Source organism: Canis lupus, chromosome 5, assembly GCF_011100685.1.
Source record: "Canis lupus familiaris isolate Mischka breed German Shepherd chromosome 5, alternate assembly UU_Cfam_GSD_1.0, whole genome shotgun sequence".
NCBI classification, from domain to species: Eukaryota; Metazoa; Chordata; class Mammalia; order Carnivora; family Canidae; genus Canis; species Canis lupus.
In genome coordinates, this window is record NC_049226.1 from 25,469,318 (window position 1) to 25,484,384 (window position 15,067).

General features: G+C 36.1%; 1 protein-coding gene across 4 annotated transcripts in view; it reads left to right on the forward strand.

Annotated features, from left to right (window-relative positions):
- GUCY1A2 (guanylate cyclase 1 soluble subunit alpha 2) overlaps nt 1-15,067 on the forward strand; it is a 428,485-nt gene that overhangs the window by 147,737 nt on the left and 265,681 nt on the right. The gene's annotated exons all lie outside the window — the stretch shown is intronic.

The following is a 15,067-nucleotide window of genomic DNA, read 5'->3' on the forward strand; positions in this document are numbered from 1 at the left end:
GCTGTAGCTCCTGGTTTTTATTTTTATGTCTTTTTAAAAAGATTTATTTATTTATTTATTTATTTATTTATTTATTTATTTGAGAGAGAGATGAGGGGGAGGGGCAGAAGGAGCTTTGAGAAACTCAAGCGATAAACTTTGGGGTACCCTCGCGGAGCGTGAAACCCATCACAGGGCTTGATCTCACAACCCGGAGATCCTGACCTGAGCTGAGACCAAGAGTTGGACGCTCAGCTGACTACACCACCCAGGCGCCCCAATAGCTATCACTTTTTGGTTATGTGCCCTGGCCTGAATTTTATCTAGTTTTATCTAGTATTTTATCATGGACCTTCTGAAATGAAAAAAATGTCTACATTTGTGACTTGTCTAAGGGATAGACAGAACTCCTAGGATTTGCTTCTAATTTGTTCTGGTATCTGTAACCAGACCAGGGAAAAGGTTTTTGCAAGGGGAGGGTGGCTAGCAAAGGGAGTGTTAGTAGGAGTGAGTGAATCTTATAAAGTTTCAAGAATAGAATGGGAGTTCGTGTTATTCCATATTCATACTAGCTAATAAATCAATCCTGTGTTTACCAGCACTGAGTAAGCTATGACAGGATGGGCAGTAAAAATATTTTAATCCCCTCTCATTCTTCTCATTTTCCTTGTGTTCTAAATGCTTCAAAAATTGGAAGAGGTTTTATTTATTTATTTATTTATTTATTTATTTATTTATTTATTTATTTTGGAAGAGGTATTATTTAGATGGTAGTTAAACCAATGCATTGATCTTTTAGTCTTTGATATAAAGTCAGCTTTATTTATAGTACTCTACATTAAAAATTCATTTGGTCTAATTCTGTTTTGGAACTTTTAACTTTTTCTAAGTAAGCTATTTAACTTGAATTTCACTTGTAAAGTGTTACAGTGGCCCTTCGCATTCATATTGGGACTTTGGACTGGGATTTGATTTCTACCGTTTTATGTTAAATATGGTATAAGATACTGGTTAGATATTTTGAATCTTGAATGATACCATAATAAAGATTAGCCAATCTGAGTAAATTTTACCTCTAGAGGATTCTGTACATACTGAGAAATTGAAATGACTTCTCAATTAATCTCTAGAAGGTCATTGTGTTTTAATAGTGTGTGCTCTACTTGCTCTGTCTACAAAGGGAGACTCTGTTGCTCATGGTTTATGTTACTGCCTGATATTCTGTGTCTGTCTCCCAGATTTTGCAGTGTCTTCAAGCTGTGGGATCATAGAAAATAAGACTGAGGTTATGACTGCAGGCTACTAAGTATCTTTGTGTTTCTTTTATTTCCCTGTATCTAGTTTTTAAAAACTTTTTCTTTTTAAAGTAAGCTGCAAGCTTAGCATGGAACCCAACATGGGGTTTGGCCTCAGGTCCCTGAGAGCAGGGGTTGGAAGCTCAAGAAACTGAGGTACCCAGGTGCCCCTCCCTATATAGGGTTTACCATGTACCATCCTTTGGATAATGTTTCAGAAATGAATCTTACATTTTTATAGTAAACCAACTATAGTAAACATTGATAATTGCTTCCATCTGAGAACCATCAGATAGTTTAGCTTTTCCTAAAGGAAAGAGCCCAGTAAGTAGCATTTTATTTTTAATTAATTAATTAACCAGTTCATTAATTGGGGGGAAAGTCAAGTTAGGTGTTGAAGTGCACAGGGAGTAGTTGAAAGAAATATTGGTTCACATTTGAACTTACGGGAAGGGAGTATTTAGGGCTTGTGGAAATTGAGTGGACAGATATGATCTAGGCTGTCTTTTAAAATAAATTTCATGTATTGAAAAATGTCTTACTACGATCAGCTAGTAGCAACATAATTGATTGCTGGAGGTTGTTACTGTGAGATAAGATTCTTGTTATCTGCATTTCGGAAAAGACTTTTCTCTCCTGCATTATTCCATGGAGCAGTGGATAGCCACTCAAAACCATGGAAGTGCACACTCCTGATGCTGTGCATTTTAACTGACTGGTTTGCCTCTTCACCTTACGAATTACAGGACTTAGCAAATAAAGAGAGTAGTTTCACTATGACCACAGGCCAAGAAAAGAAAAGGTACAGATGTGCTAACTCAGCAGACCAGGACCAACTTGCAGAATGACTGGAAATCATTCATTTTCAATGTTCATCCACAGTCTCTTTTTTGCATCTGGCTGGGATGGAAAATTTCTTTCTTGGCCCAAATCCTTCTTATTCTACCAAAATTTGTCTTGAAACAGTCACAGTGACTTTCCCATTCTCTGAAGCCATTAACTGACAAGTATGCTTCCTAAAGAGTTTTCTGTGATTGAATTTTCTCTGATGGAAGCACCCTTTCTCTCCTTCCTTCTTCCCTCTCTCTCTCCCTCCCTCTCTTCCTTCCCTTCCTTTCCCTTCCCTTCCCTTCCCTTCCCTTCCCTTCCCTTCCCTTCCCTTCCCTTCCCTTCCCTTCCCTTCCTTTCCCTCACCCTCCTCCCCCCTCGCTTCCACTTTAGAGCTGGAGGTTGAATTAGAGATAATAAAATTTAACTTTTTAACTTTGAGGCAATGAAGGCCCAGATAGGTTGAACAGTACCAGGACTAGAACTACACCCTAAATTTTTCTGATCCAGGTCTTTTTGCACCACACATATTGCCTCCTTATAATATACATGCCGTAAGAGCATATGATGTCAGCCTGAGTACCTTCTGTATGTGAGGTGCTATAATCTACAGGATGTGAATGAGACAAAGGCTGTTTCCTCAAATAGTTTGCCTTCTACCAGGGGCAAAAGTGATGTATATGTGATCATTGCCTCTTTTTTTTTTTTTTTTTTTTTAAATCCAAGGTAAGCAGGATTTAAGTCTAGGGTCATCTTTTATTTCCCTCTGCTTTTGTATTATTGCACATCTCTGTAATTACAAGCTTTCAGGGAGGCCCAGGCACAGAGTAGGTTGGCAGAGTCAGCACCAGCCACATCCACTTCAGCCCCTGGTCATGGGTGACTCATAATGCTGTGAAGTTGGAAGAATCCCTCTCCCCCTTAGTTTACAAAGCTCAGCGTTTTTCAAAAGAAGTCTTCTTAGGAGTCAAAATAGAGCAACTATGGAAGCATAGAGAAAAGAACACTACCAGGTTCCTCATCCTTGTGAATCTGAACATCCAGCCAGAGCAGAGGTGTTTGGTGAGTTTATAGAGCCCCCTCTATACCTTCCTTCTCTTAAATCCAAACCCTCGGGAAGGAACCGGAGAGCTTCCTACCTCAGTTTCCTCCTCATCCCAAATTGTGCCAAAGGAAAGAATTGGACTAGAATTTCTAGCCACTGTGGTAAAACTGTATGATAGAGTATTACCTTTCTAAGGGAGAAAGCAATGACTGTCTTTCTCTGGGTTCCCCTAGGATGCAAACAACATCTGAGATGTTGTTTGAGTACCTCCTTCAGTGAGGTACTGCTTCTCCAGTTTTCACCACAGAGGCTATCTCTTCACGAACAGTTGCCTGAGATTGCAAGAGCTATTCAGAGAAGAGTGAGATGCCTCTGGCTGGGGTAGCAAGGGTGGCTGCATGCGGACATCATCAACTACTGTTTAATCTCCTTGCTTGTACTGGAAATTAATTCAGTATCTGTCTTTTCTACATCATATTTAATCTTCACCATTATATAACAAGGGTATATATATATATATATGTGTATATATATATAACATATATATAGGGTATATATATATATAACAAGGGTATATATATAATATATATATTATATATATATAACAATGTCAATTTTACAAATGAGAGGTAAGTGACTTCTCTGAGGTCAATAAGTAATAGGTCTTTAGTTCAAACACATATCTTCCCCAACCTCCAAGCCCATCCATGCATCCTCTTTCCACTCCTAGCATTGCCTCTTTTGAACGAGATCACCTTCTACATCTGTTATTGAGATGAGCAGAGCAACTCTTGTCTCTCTGCAGCACTCTCATGGTGTACTTGAGGGCATCCATGTACACTATTGAAATAGCTTGCTTCCTTTTAGGAGGAAGAAAGAGGCCAACTATGTAATTTCTCAATTTTAGCTTATTGTGTCTTTATGCACAAAATTTTCTACAGTGCTCAGTGAGGAGAAAATCCAAGTAAGATAATTAACAATTGCTATTTGTCAGAGATTGATTTTACAGAAAATTTGGGATAAGAACGTGCTTTTCTGTACATACAAGTGGTGATTTAAGTATATGCAAATTATACTTCAATTTTTAAAAGTAGAGTAAAAGCTAATTTTAGATAATGATAAGCATTGTTAAGAGAACAAAATGGGGAGATGAGATGGAGCAAAGAAAACTTAAAAAGAAAAACTTGGGAGATTTCCCTATATTTGTTTCTGAGCATTTCATTTTTAATAGCTTGTTGGTTCAAGAAAAATTTTGCAATTATCATATTTTAACCTTAAGTACACAGTATATAAAAGGAAATCCCAATTTTAAATGCTTTTCTTTCCCACACATCTCTGCTTTCAGAATTAGTGATGTATTATCCTAAAAACATGCCTACAACTTGCTAATGATAGCTATAACAACATTGCGTGGATGATGTAGCCCAAATTTGTATCTGAAGTTTGGTGCTTTGGGGGAGGGGAATTATTTCAGGACTGAAAATTGACAGATAGGACCAACAAATGACAAGTTATTGGGTAAGCAAAATGTCCTACCAACAGAAAGAAGCCCATCCTCATCAATATGGAAGGAAAAAAAAAAAACATTTGTTACTGAATGAATACAAGAGTACATGCATATAGGTAGCCCATGAAACCCAGGAAGTCAGGATTACATTTTCTACAAATTATACAGCAAAGTAGAAGAAAATACAATAACATTTCTTTTTTTTAATAATAAATTTATTTTTTATTGGTGTTCAATTTGCCAACATACAGAATAACACCCAGTGCTCATCCCGTCAAGTGCCCCCTCAGTGCCCGTCACCCATTCACCCCCACCCCCTGCCCTCCTCCCCTTCCACCACCCCTAGTTCATTTCCCAGAGTTAGGAGTCTTTATGTTCTGTCTCCCTTTCTGATATTACTCAGCCATTAGAAATGACAAATACCCACCATTTGCTTCAACGTGGATGGAACTGGAGGGTATTATGCTGAGTGAAGTAAGTCAATCGGAGAAGGACAAACATTATATGTTCTCATTCATTTGGGGAATATAAATAATACTGAAATGGGTAGGAAATACAATAACATTTCTTATATTTTCTTTGTTACATGTCAAGAAAGGCTCCTAGGTTAACTCTGGAGGAAATTTACCTTACAGGGGAGATAGAGACCAGAAACCTTGGTAACACATTTGCCTTTTAAAACTAAAGGTTGGGTTTATGTAACCCCTGGAGAGACCTGTTTTCATTCTTCTAGAATAGAGGAAGGACTCCAGTTCCCTTGGTTTTCAAGGAGAACTTTTCAGGAGTGGGAGAGAAGGTGGTGGCCTCCTTTCCCTTAGGAATCAAAGAAAATTCATCTTCCTTCTCCTTGTTGCCTTCTCTCCAGCCTTTCCTTTCTCCTCTTCTTTTTTCTCCTTTCCTCCTCATTCTTCTTCTTAAATTTGTCTTTACAGTAGGAGGAATGGAGTTTCTCTTTACTGGTCTGTGACCCATTCCTTGGACTAGAGTCAAACTAAAATGAGGGTTGGCATGGGTGCTTTTAATTTAAGCTCTTAATGATGGCATTATATATCTAATGGCAGCTAGAAGTTGCACCCTTTTAATATTTGTCGGTTAATTCATCCATTATAATAATAAGCGAAAGCATAGACATTAACGCTTTAAGTGAAACCGCTGACAAGTTTTCTGAATTGAGCTAAGTATGAGAAAGGGCAAATAGCACTGAGAAGCCAAAATATAGGCTACAAAATGCATGTCTCCCATATATTTGATTAGAGCCCATTAAGCTTTCATTCAGTCTCTCTGTACATAGTTTAACATGTTTGGTCATCTGGTTACTTAATCTACAGCAGATTAGATATGTTGAAAATGCACTATAGTGGGGGGAACTGTTTCTAATAACAGCATGTTTGACCATGGAAAGCCTGATGTCAGTGGAGCTAAAAGGAAAAAACCTATAATCTAGAAGACAGGAACTCTAATGGTAGGGACATTAAAATATGCACTTCATGTAGACATAATACATAAAGTGCTGGGTAAATACTGGATACTTAATTTATGTTCTCTTTTTCTTTTCCCTCTGAAAACATTATTGTATGATATTTCAGCCCCCCAAATCAGTGCTCCTAATATTGCCCTGATTTTGAGAGAAGTTTTATGATCAGAGTACCCTATATAAAGTAGCAGAGCAGGGTATAGGTATATTATAAGCTCATTTTAACCTGAAATGTTTGCATGGAAACATATTTTGGCATTTAAAAATAGGAAGTTCAGTTATTCATAAAATTCAGACATGTCAAACAGTAATAATAGCTGCTTTTAATAAAAGCTATTTTATGCACTTTATATGTATTAACACATTTATTTATCATATTTATTCTGAATCAGATGAGAGTCTTATTTTCCCATCAGAGCTAGATTATATCAAGAGCTAGGCTATATCATTCTGTACCTTGTATTATTATTAATATTAATGACTAATTGCTGAGGTTTTTTTAAAATTTTTATTTTATTTATGATAGTCACAGAGAGAGAGAGAGAGAGAGGCAGAGACATAGGCAGAGGGAGAAGCAGGCTCCATGCATCGGGAGCCCGACGTGGGACTCGATCCCGGGTCTCCAGGATCGCCCCTGGGCCAAAGGCAGGCGCCAAACCTCTGCGCCACCCAGGGATCCCTGCTGAGTTTTTTTGATCATCCTTTTGCATAATAGAAACTTAGTAAATTTTATGGGCTTAATAATTAATTAAATCCACTGTAAAATTTCATTGGCACTCTATGTCCTTTCTTGTAATTTATTTCTTAACAGGCTATGTATGAGGTTTAGCAGAACAAATGCATAAATTAAGCATGGATGGCTAGCTCAAGTTAAGCATGAGACAATATTTATTAGCCTCTGTTGGTTATAAATTACTATTTCTTTAGGGAAGTTTAAATATTCATACAGAAGAAAAATAGGCCCTAAAACAAGACTTAATTCAGATTTAAAACTGTCAATTCAGAACAACCTTGGTTCACAATTAGGTATTCTAATTTTAGATGTTAGCACATTTACAGTTACTGCCATTTTACCTTTCATTTTAATCTGAATTTGTTATTTAATCATACATAATGTCAGTAGTAGGTCAAATTATTATAACAGTAATCTATGGTCCCCAAAATCTATGACAAAGGAGGCCAGAGCTCATTTTAATATAGACTTTTTAGATTCACAACCTACCTATGTTTTTATGTGGTCAAGGAATCCTCACCTGTTGAGTGGCTACTGTTCCAATAGATTATGTTTAATCCACTAATTGTAATTTACACAGCAATTGTCTGCTCAGATGATATGGTAACTTACTAGGTTCCACACTACTTGACAAAAGCCTATTATCTTAATAAGGGAATGTATGCATCTAAAATTTTGACCTCAAGAAGTAGGAGCAAGGAGCTGGGTGATGCTTCTGCTAGCTATTTTTAGATCTGGATCTAGACCAATATTTGATACCAGTAAAAGCTGGTCACAAAGGGTTTCACCTTTCTTCTGTACTTCATCTTCATCTGTCTTATAAATCTTAGTGCTTCTGGTCTTTCAGCACCTAGTGCTTCTGGTGGCCAGTCATCATTGAAGTTTGAAAATCTGATTCTGAGTTTAGATTGAGCTAGGTTTAAATTCTGGTTTACCTCTTCATGATGTATCCTTAGATAAGCTTTTCTTTCTTTCTTGCACTTCTTGCTCTTTCTTTCTTTCTTTCTTTCTGATTTTATTTATCTATTTATTTATTTAGGAGTGAGTGAGTAGGGAGAAATGGGAGGGAGAGAATGGATCTCAAGCAGACTCCACACTCTGTAGAGGCTGACACAGGGCTGGATCTCACAACCCTGAGATCATGACCTGAGCCCAAATCAAGAGTTGGATGCTTAACCAACTCAGCCAGGTGCCCCTTTAGACAAGTTTCTTAATCTCTCTTTGTCTCAATTTTCTATTACACAAAGATAATAATTGTACCTGTTTCATAGGGTTGTCAAAGATTAAGTAATAACTCACGTGGAATTGTGCCATACTAAGTATGTGATAATTGTTACCATTATGATGTCCTAAGTACTTTACTATGGTATCTGCCAAATCTTTTCAGCTTTACAAATTGCTTCTCATTCCAAATTATCTTAATCTACGTTTTGTTTCTTGCCAAATAAAATTATTCATTCTTTCAGTGTAATGGACAGAGTTCAGATAGAATTTAGAAGGAAAGCAATTTAATTACATTAATTTTTACTAAGCTGTGAGTCACTGGGAGCCATAACCCTTTAAGAATTATTTGTGTTTTAAGAAGAGATTTTTTATTTTCTTCAATATAATTAATTGTTGAAGATGTAGACGAGGGAATAAATCAAAATAAAGGCTGTAGACAATATAGGAAAAAGGTACTTTTGTGGCACGTTGCCATTCAGGCTGATTGGCACTATTTAGAGGCTTATCTCAGATTCAGCAATCAGAAGTTTAATCTTTTTGTTGTATTTTTTTTTCTTCCTCTTCGTAAAGCAAACAGTCTTTGAAGACTATAAATTCTGTGGCAGAGGCAGTGAGACCTCAACAGAGGGAAGGGTTGGGGGAGTAGGATATGAGGAGCATTGGTGGCAGATTTTATGCAGTCAGGAGTAAGTAAGGGATGAACTTTATTCTCAAAGTTAGAGAAATAAACACATTAATTCACTTAATGCCAGGTTTGGCATTAAGTAGATATATAGAAGCCTCTTTGGTAATTCTCTAAGTAGGAAGTAGTCCATTTTATGAAAAAAATAAAAACATTCCAGTTATTTGGAAATTGGCTTTATTTTCTAAACAGTGAAAAGCACTCTGCGGATTAGTCTTCATTGTTGAGTTTAAGTAAAAAAAAATGTCCAGATAGTGGCTGATTTTCCTATAAACACAATTTTATTGATGAGTAAGGAACTTGGCACAGCTCTGACTTCCACATTTGGCAGTAAAAGGTTTTCAAGAACGAGTACTGGGAGTGGCAGTAAAAGGTTTTCAAGAAAGAGTACTGGGAGCAAAATAACCAGGTAGTACATTGCCACAGGTACTCATTTCAGTATAAAGGAAACTATGGTTGCCATATTTGCCCCAGGGACATAGGTTAAAGTACCAGGCTTGCATTTTAGATCCTTAATGAAAATTCCAACTGTCTTCAGAAAGAATTTTCTATAGTAGAGCCAAAAAGTCTTAAACAGAATAGGGCATAGTAGAATGGTACTTTCTGGTTGCAGGAAGCTTTAGCATCTATAATTTCATTTAATCTTCAAAAATAATCCTTGAAAGTAGATATAAAGGATAGTTTGACCTATAAATTACAAACATGGAGAATGACATTGCCAAAAATCAGTTTCTCAATAGGAGAATCAAGGAAAAAACACAAGTTTCAAAACACACATGAAACAAAGCAATGCCTACATTTCACTGGTGAATTCTACCAAATGTTTAAAGAAGAATTAATACCAAAACTTATAACTCCTTCTGTAAAATAGAAGAAGAGGGAAAACTGATTTTATGAGGTCAGTATTATTACCTTGATACCAAAAGCAAGGACATCTCAAGAAAATAAAGGCACAGATTAATATCCCTAATGAATATATATATGCAATTCTTAGCAAAATACTATAAGACTGAACATGGCAACATTTAAAAATGATGATACACCATGACCAAGTAAGATTCATCCCAGGAATGTAGGATTTATTTAACATCTGAAAATCAACTATTGTAATACACCTAAGAATAAAAGGCAAAAGCCTCACAAGCATCTTTGTAAATGCAGAGAAAGCATTTGACAAGCCAGCATCTTTCCATGATAGTGATATTCAGTAAGCCAGGAATAACAAGGCAGCCTTCTCAACCTGCTAAAGGATGGGAATCTGGCAAAAACCTACAGCTAACATCATGACTAATGATGAAAGAGTAACTGCTTCCCCCTAATTTCAGGAACAACACAAGCATATCTGCTCTTACTTTTATTCAACATTGCATGGGAAATTCTTACCAGGGCAATTTTCTAAGAAAAAGATACAGTAGACATTCAAATTGTAAAAGAAAGGGGTCCCTAGGTAGCTCAGTCAGTTAAGTGTCTGTCTTCAGCTCAGGTCATGATCTCCAGGTCCTGGGATTGAGCCCCATGTCAGGGTCACAGCTCAGTGGGGAGTTTGCTTCTACCTCTCCCTCAGTTCATGCACGTGCTCTCTCTCTCTCTCTCTCTCTCTCACTCAAATAAATAAATAAATAAATATATAAATAAATAAAATGTTTTAAAAATTGGAAAAGAGAAAAGGTATAACTGTATTTATTCTGAGATGGTATGATCTTCTCTATAGAAAAACTTTAAGGAATCCACAAAAAATGACAACTCACAAACAATATTATCAGAGTTGCAAGATAGAAGATCACTGTACAAAAATAAATTGCGTTTCTATAGATGACATGTGAACAATCCAAAAATGAAATAAGGAAAAGAATTCCACTTATAAGAGCCTCAAAATAAATAAAATACTTAGGAAAAAGTATAACCAAACAGGTGAAAGACTTGCACACAGAAAACTCCAAAGCATCATTGAAAGAAATTAAGACCTAAATAATGGAAAGGTGTCTCTGTTAATGGATTATAAAACTTAAAACTGTTTCGATGGGAATAGTATGCAATGTGGTCTACAAAATCAATGTCACTAAATGCCAGATGCTTTGTGGAAAGACTGTGACAAACTGATACTACAATTCATGAAATGCAAGGGAGATCTTGAAATGTGAAGGGTTCACATCTCTTGATTTAAAACTTACTACAAAGCAACAATAATCAAAACAGTATGGTTCTGTCATAAGAATAGATAGAGACCAGTTGAATAAAATTGAGAAATAACACTTACATTTGTGGTGAATTGATTTTTCAGGTGCTAAGATAATTCAACAGGGAAAGAATAGTCTTTTTTTTTCCAATGATGAGAAACAGATGGATATGTGCATTGCAAAAGAATGGATTTAAACTCCATCTCTCATCATATAAACAAATTAATTCAAAATGGATCTTAGACTTAATGTAGGAGCTAAAGCAATAAAATTCTTCAAGGAAATGTGATGTATGATAACTTTTGTGTGAAATGTCCAGAAGAGGTGAATGTACAAGAAGTAAATTAGTAGTTGCTTAGGGTGGAGGAGAGGAAGAGAGGGACAGAGATTGACTACTGATGAATACAAAGCTTTTTTAGAGGGTGATGAAATGTTCCAAAATTGGTTTGTGGTGATGATTACACAATTCTGTGAAATCTATTACAAAATCCACTGAATTACGCACTGTGAAGGGGTGAATTTTTGGATATATGGTTAATACCTCAAAGAGTCAAAATGAAGACAATGGAGTCTCCTCATCTGTGTATTACGTACTCCAGTCTATGACATTTTTCCTAAATTTTCTCCAATATTATGCCTAGTTGAGACCGATTACTAGTTCTGCTTTTACTGGAATTATCAGGTGTATTTGGCTACATCAGACATTTCTCAAAAGAGAGTCTTAAATGGGAGCTGCCTTTCTTTTAGAACATTATACAATTATTCTAAAAATAGCTGCAGACATTTGATAAAAGGTTTAATTTTAGAGCTGGGAAGAAAGATGATTTACATATTGTGGCACATGTTTTTCTACTTTATTTCTTAAAATACAGCCAGTCAAATAAATTGACCATAAGAGCTATTTACTAACTTGCAAATAGAGCAGCTGAATTCCTGAACCACACTGATTGCCACTTCTTCTGAATGAACCTCTGTGCCTTTTCCCCTCAGAATTTGTCAGCATATGTAGGCTTGTATAGACTTAACCATGCATATGTATAATTACGTATCTTATATATGTATAATATGTATTTTATATATATCCTATATATTCAACTACGTTTTAAAATTGTAAGTCTGTGGAAGAGAACTTTTTTGGTTTCTTGAAGACCTAACAGTTTTCTCTCTATATGAACTAACCAGTAAGAGTTTCAGTTGGATAGTTGATATGCCAGTCTCCACACCAGGGAAGAGGAGTTGAATATTAATCCCTGTGAATGGCCTTTTTGGTAATTTTGGAAAACTATAGAATGGATGAAGATTAAGGATGCTCCCTACCCTCTTAGGCTTATCATTTAGTGGGCAGCTTTTTTATCCAGAAAATTTTAACTCTTTTAAAAGTCACTTGACTTTTGACTTCCTTAATCTAAATAAGGTTCAAAATACAAATTTTCCTCCCATACATATTTAAAAGTGAAAAACAAATGCAGACAATACTTCATTAAGTTCCTAGGCTTATTACATAAGGTGTAATATAGCAATAAGATGGAATTGTCAATAAATGACCAGACATTCACATAGGCATCTTTCAGAGCAGGTTCTTGGCAGGCAACACACTTTTTTCACTGATGGTGATGTCACAAAAGAATTTTTGGATTTTCCTCTTGAAATTTCTGTCAAAGTCAGTATACAAATTACATGAGTAAGCAATCTTACTTTTTAATCATATCTGGGTTTTAACCAAAATTATGTCACGCAGGTCAGTCAACTGCTTTATTCTAGGCTTAGCTCAGAATCGTGATAGGGTGCCTCCAAAATTATATCCACTCTCAAAGCAAGATAACATGCTACCAATAATGGTTTTTTTTTAAGATTTTATTTATTTATTTATTTATTTATTTATTTATTTATTTATTTATTTATTTATTTATGATAGACACAGAGAGAGAGAGAGAGAGAGAAAGAGAGAGAGAGAGGCAGAGACACAGGCAGAGGGAGAAGCAGGCTCCATGTAGGGAGCCCGATGTGGGACTTGATCCCAGGATTCCAGGATCATGCCCTGGGATGAAGGCAGGCGCTTAAACCACTGAGCCACCCAGGCTGCCCCCAATAATGTTTTTTTTTAAAATGGGGTTTGACCTCTGCCCTATAGCAAATGCATCTCTTGGCTCACTGCCAGGCACATGTTAGTGCTCAGTTAAAGGTTGCTTGAATGACCAACTGAATATCATGTTTATGTTACTTTGTGCTACTTTGAGAAGGATAATACTCATTTAACAATATCTTTATATGTTTCTCAAAACTAAAATATTTCACATTCATACTATGCATTTACTGATTGCTTGCTATTTGAACTCTTGTTTTTCTCCTGCTCATGAAATGGCTTTCGACCTATTTATGTTGGCATATGTTCTATTCATTTATCTCCTGCCTAATTATGAAAACAAATCTAAGTAATGACTAGAAAGAAAACTTGTTGCCTGTTTCTCACCAGCCTTCCATGTCATCCCTGTATGACTTGTGAAGCTGACACCTTCAGCTCATTTCTAAATGTCTGTGTCGTGAGCATCATGGGGACACAGGTTTAAATGCACTTAATTAGTTCAAGTAATCAGCATCCGTGTCCTTCCCTATGTTGTCGTGGTTTCCGGCCCCCTTAAAGTAGTGGCTGAAAGTATAATTTTCTAGTGTCATTTATCTTGTTCTTGCTTCTGCTTTAATAAATTGGTGGCATTTCTCATTCTCAAGACGTGTTTATTTCCTTTAATGTCTTCCAAAACTTAGTTGTGTTACCTATCCGTTTGCTTTTTATTCTGTGAAAAATAGATACATTTGCTGAAGAGGAAGACAATAAAATGGATTTATACATCTTTCAAAGTTTTCTAGGGTTCTTCTTCCACAGACTCAAATGTTTAATTAACAGGTCATCTTTCTCTGTACCACTAATATTTACAAAGGGCTTCTAGAAGGAAACCTCAACTTTGCACTATGCCTCCATTGATGGGACTGTTTTATATATAAAACAAAAAATATTCACCCATTTCTTCTACTTCTTTGTACATCCTACCTCTTGTGAATACCTCTCTGTTCTCTGTATTTATGAGCTTGGTGTTTTTGTTTTAAGATTCCATGTATAAGAAATATGGCATTTGTCTTTTTCTGACTTTTCACTCAGCATAATGCCTTTGAGGTCCATACTTGTTGTCACAAATGGCAAGACTTCCTTTGTTAGTGGCTGAATTAAAAATATGTTCATATATTCACATATATTCATATATTCATATATATATATATTATTCATCCATTGATGGACATTTAGATTTTTTCTATATCTAAGCTGTAATATGCCCTAATAAACATGGGGATGCATACAACTTTTTGCACTAGTGATTTAATTTTTTACAGATGAATACCCCGAAGTGGAATTACTAAATCATACAATAGTTCTATTTTAATTTTTTGAGGAAACTCCATACCGTTTTCCATAGTGGTTGTACCAGTTTTCATTTCTACCAACAGTGCACTAGTTTCTTTTTCTCCACATCCTCGCCAACACTTGTTTCTTGTATTTTTTTTATCCTAGGCTTCCTTTTTTTTTATTTTTTTATTTATTTATGATAGAGAGAGAGAGAGGTAGAGACACAGGCAGAGGGAGAAGCAGGCTCCATGCACCAGGAGCCCGACGTGGGATTCCATCCCGGGTCTCCAGGATCGCGCCCCCGGCCAAAGGCAGGCGCCAAACCGCTGCGCCACCCCCCAGGGATCCCTATCCTAGCCTTTCTAACAGCTGTGAGGTGACATTTCATTGTTTCGATTTGCATTTCTCTGATAACTAGTGATGTTGGGCATCTTTTTGTGTACTTATTGGCTATCTGTATGCTTTGGGAAATGTCTATTCAGATCTTCTGACCATTTTTTAATCAGATTGTTGTTTAATTTTGCTATTGAGTTGTATGAGTTCTTCATATGTTTTGGATATTAGCACCTTATCAGATATAGCATTTGTAATTGTATTCTCCCATTCAGTAGGTTGCCTTATTTTGTTTTTCATTTCTTTTGCTGTCCACCATCTTTTTAGTTTGATATTGTCCCACTTGATTATTTTTGTTTTTGTTGCTTTTGCTTTTGATGGCATTGCCAAGAC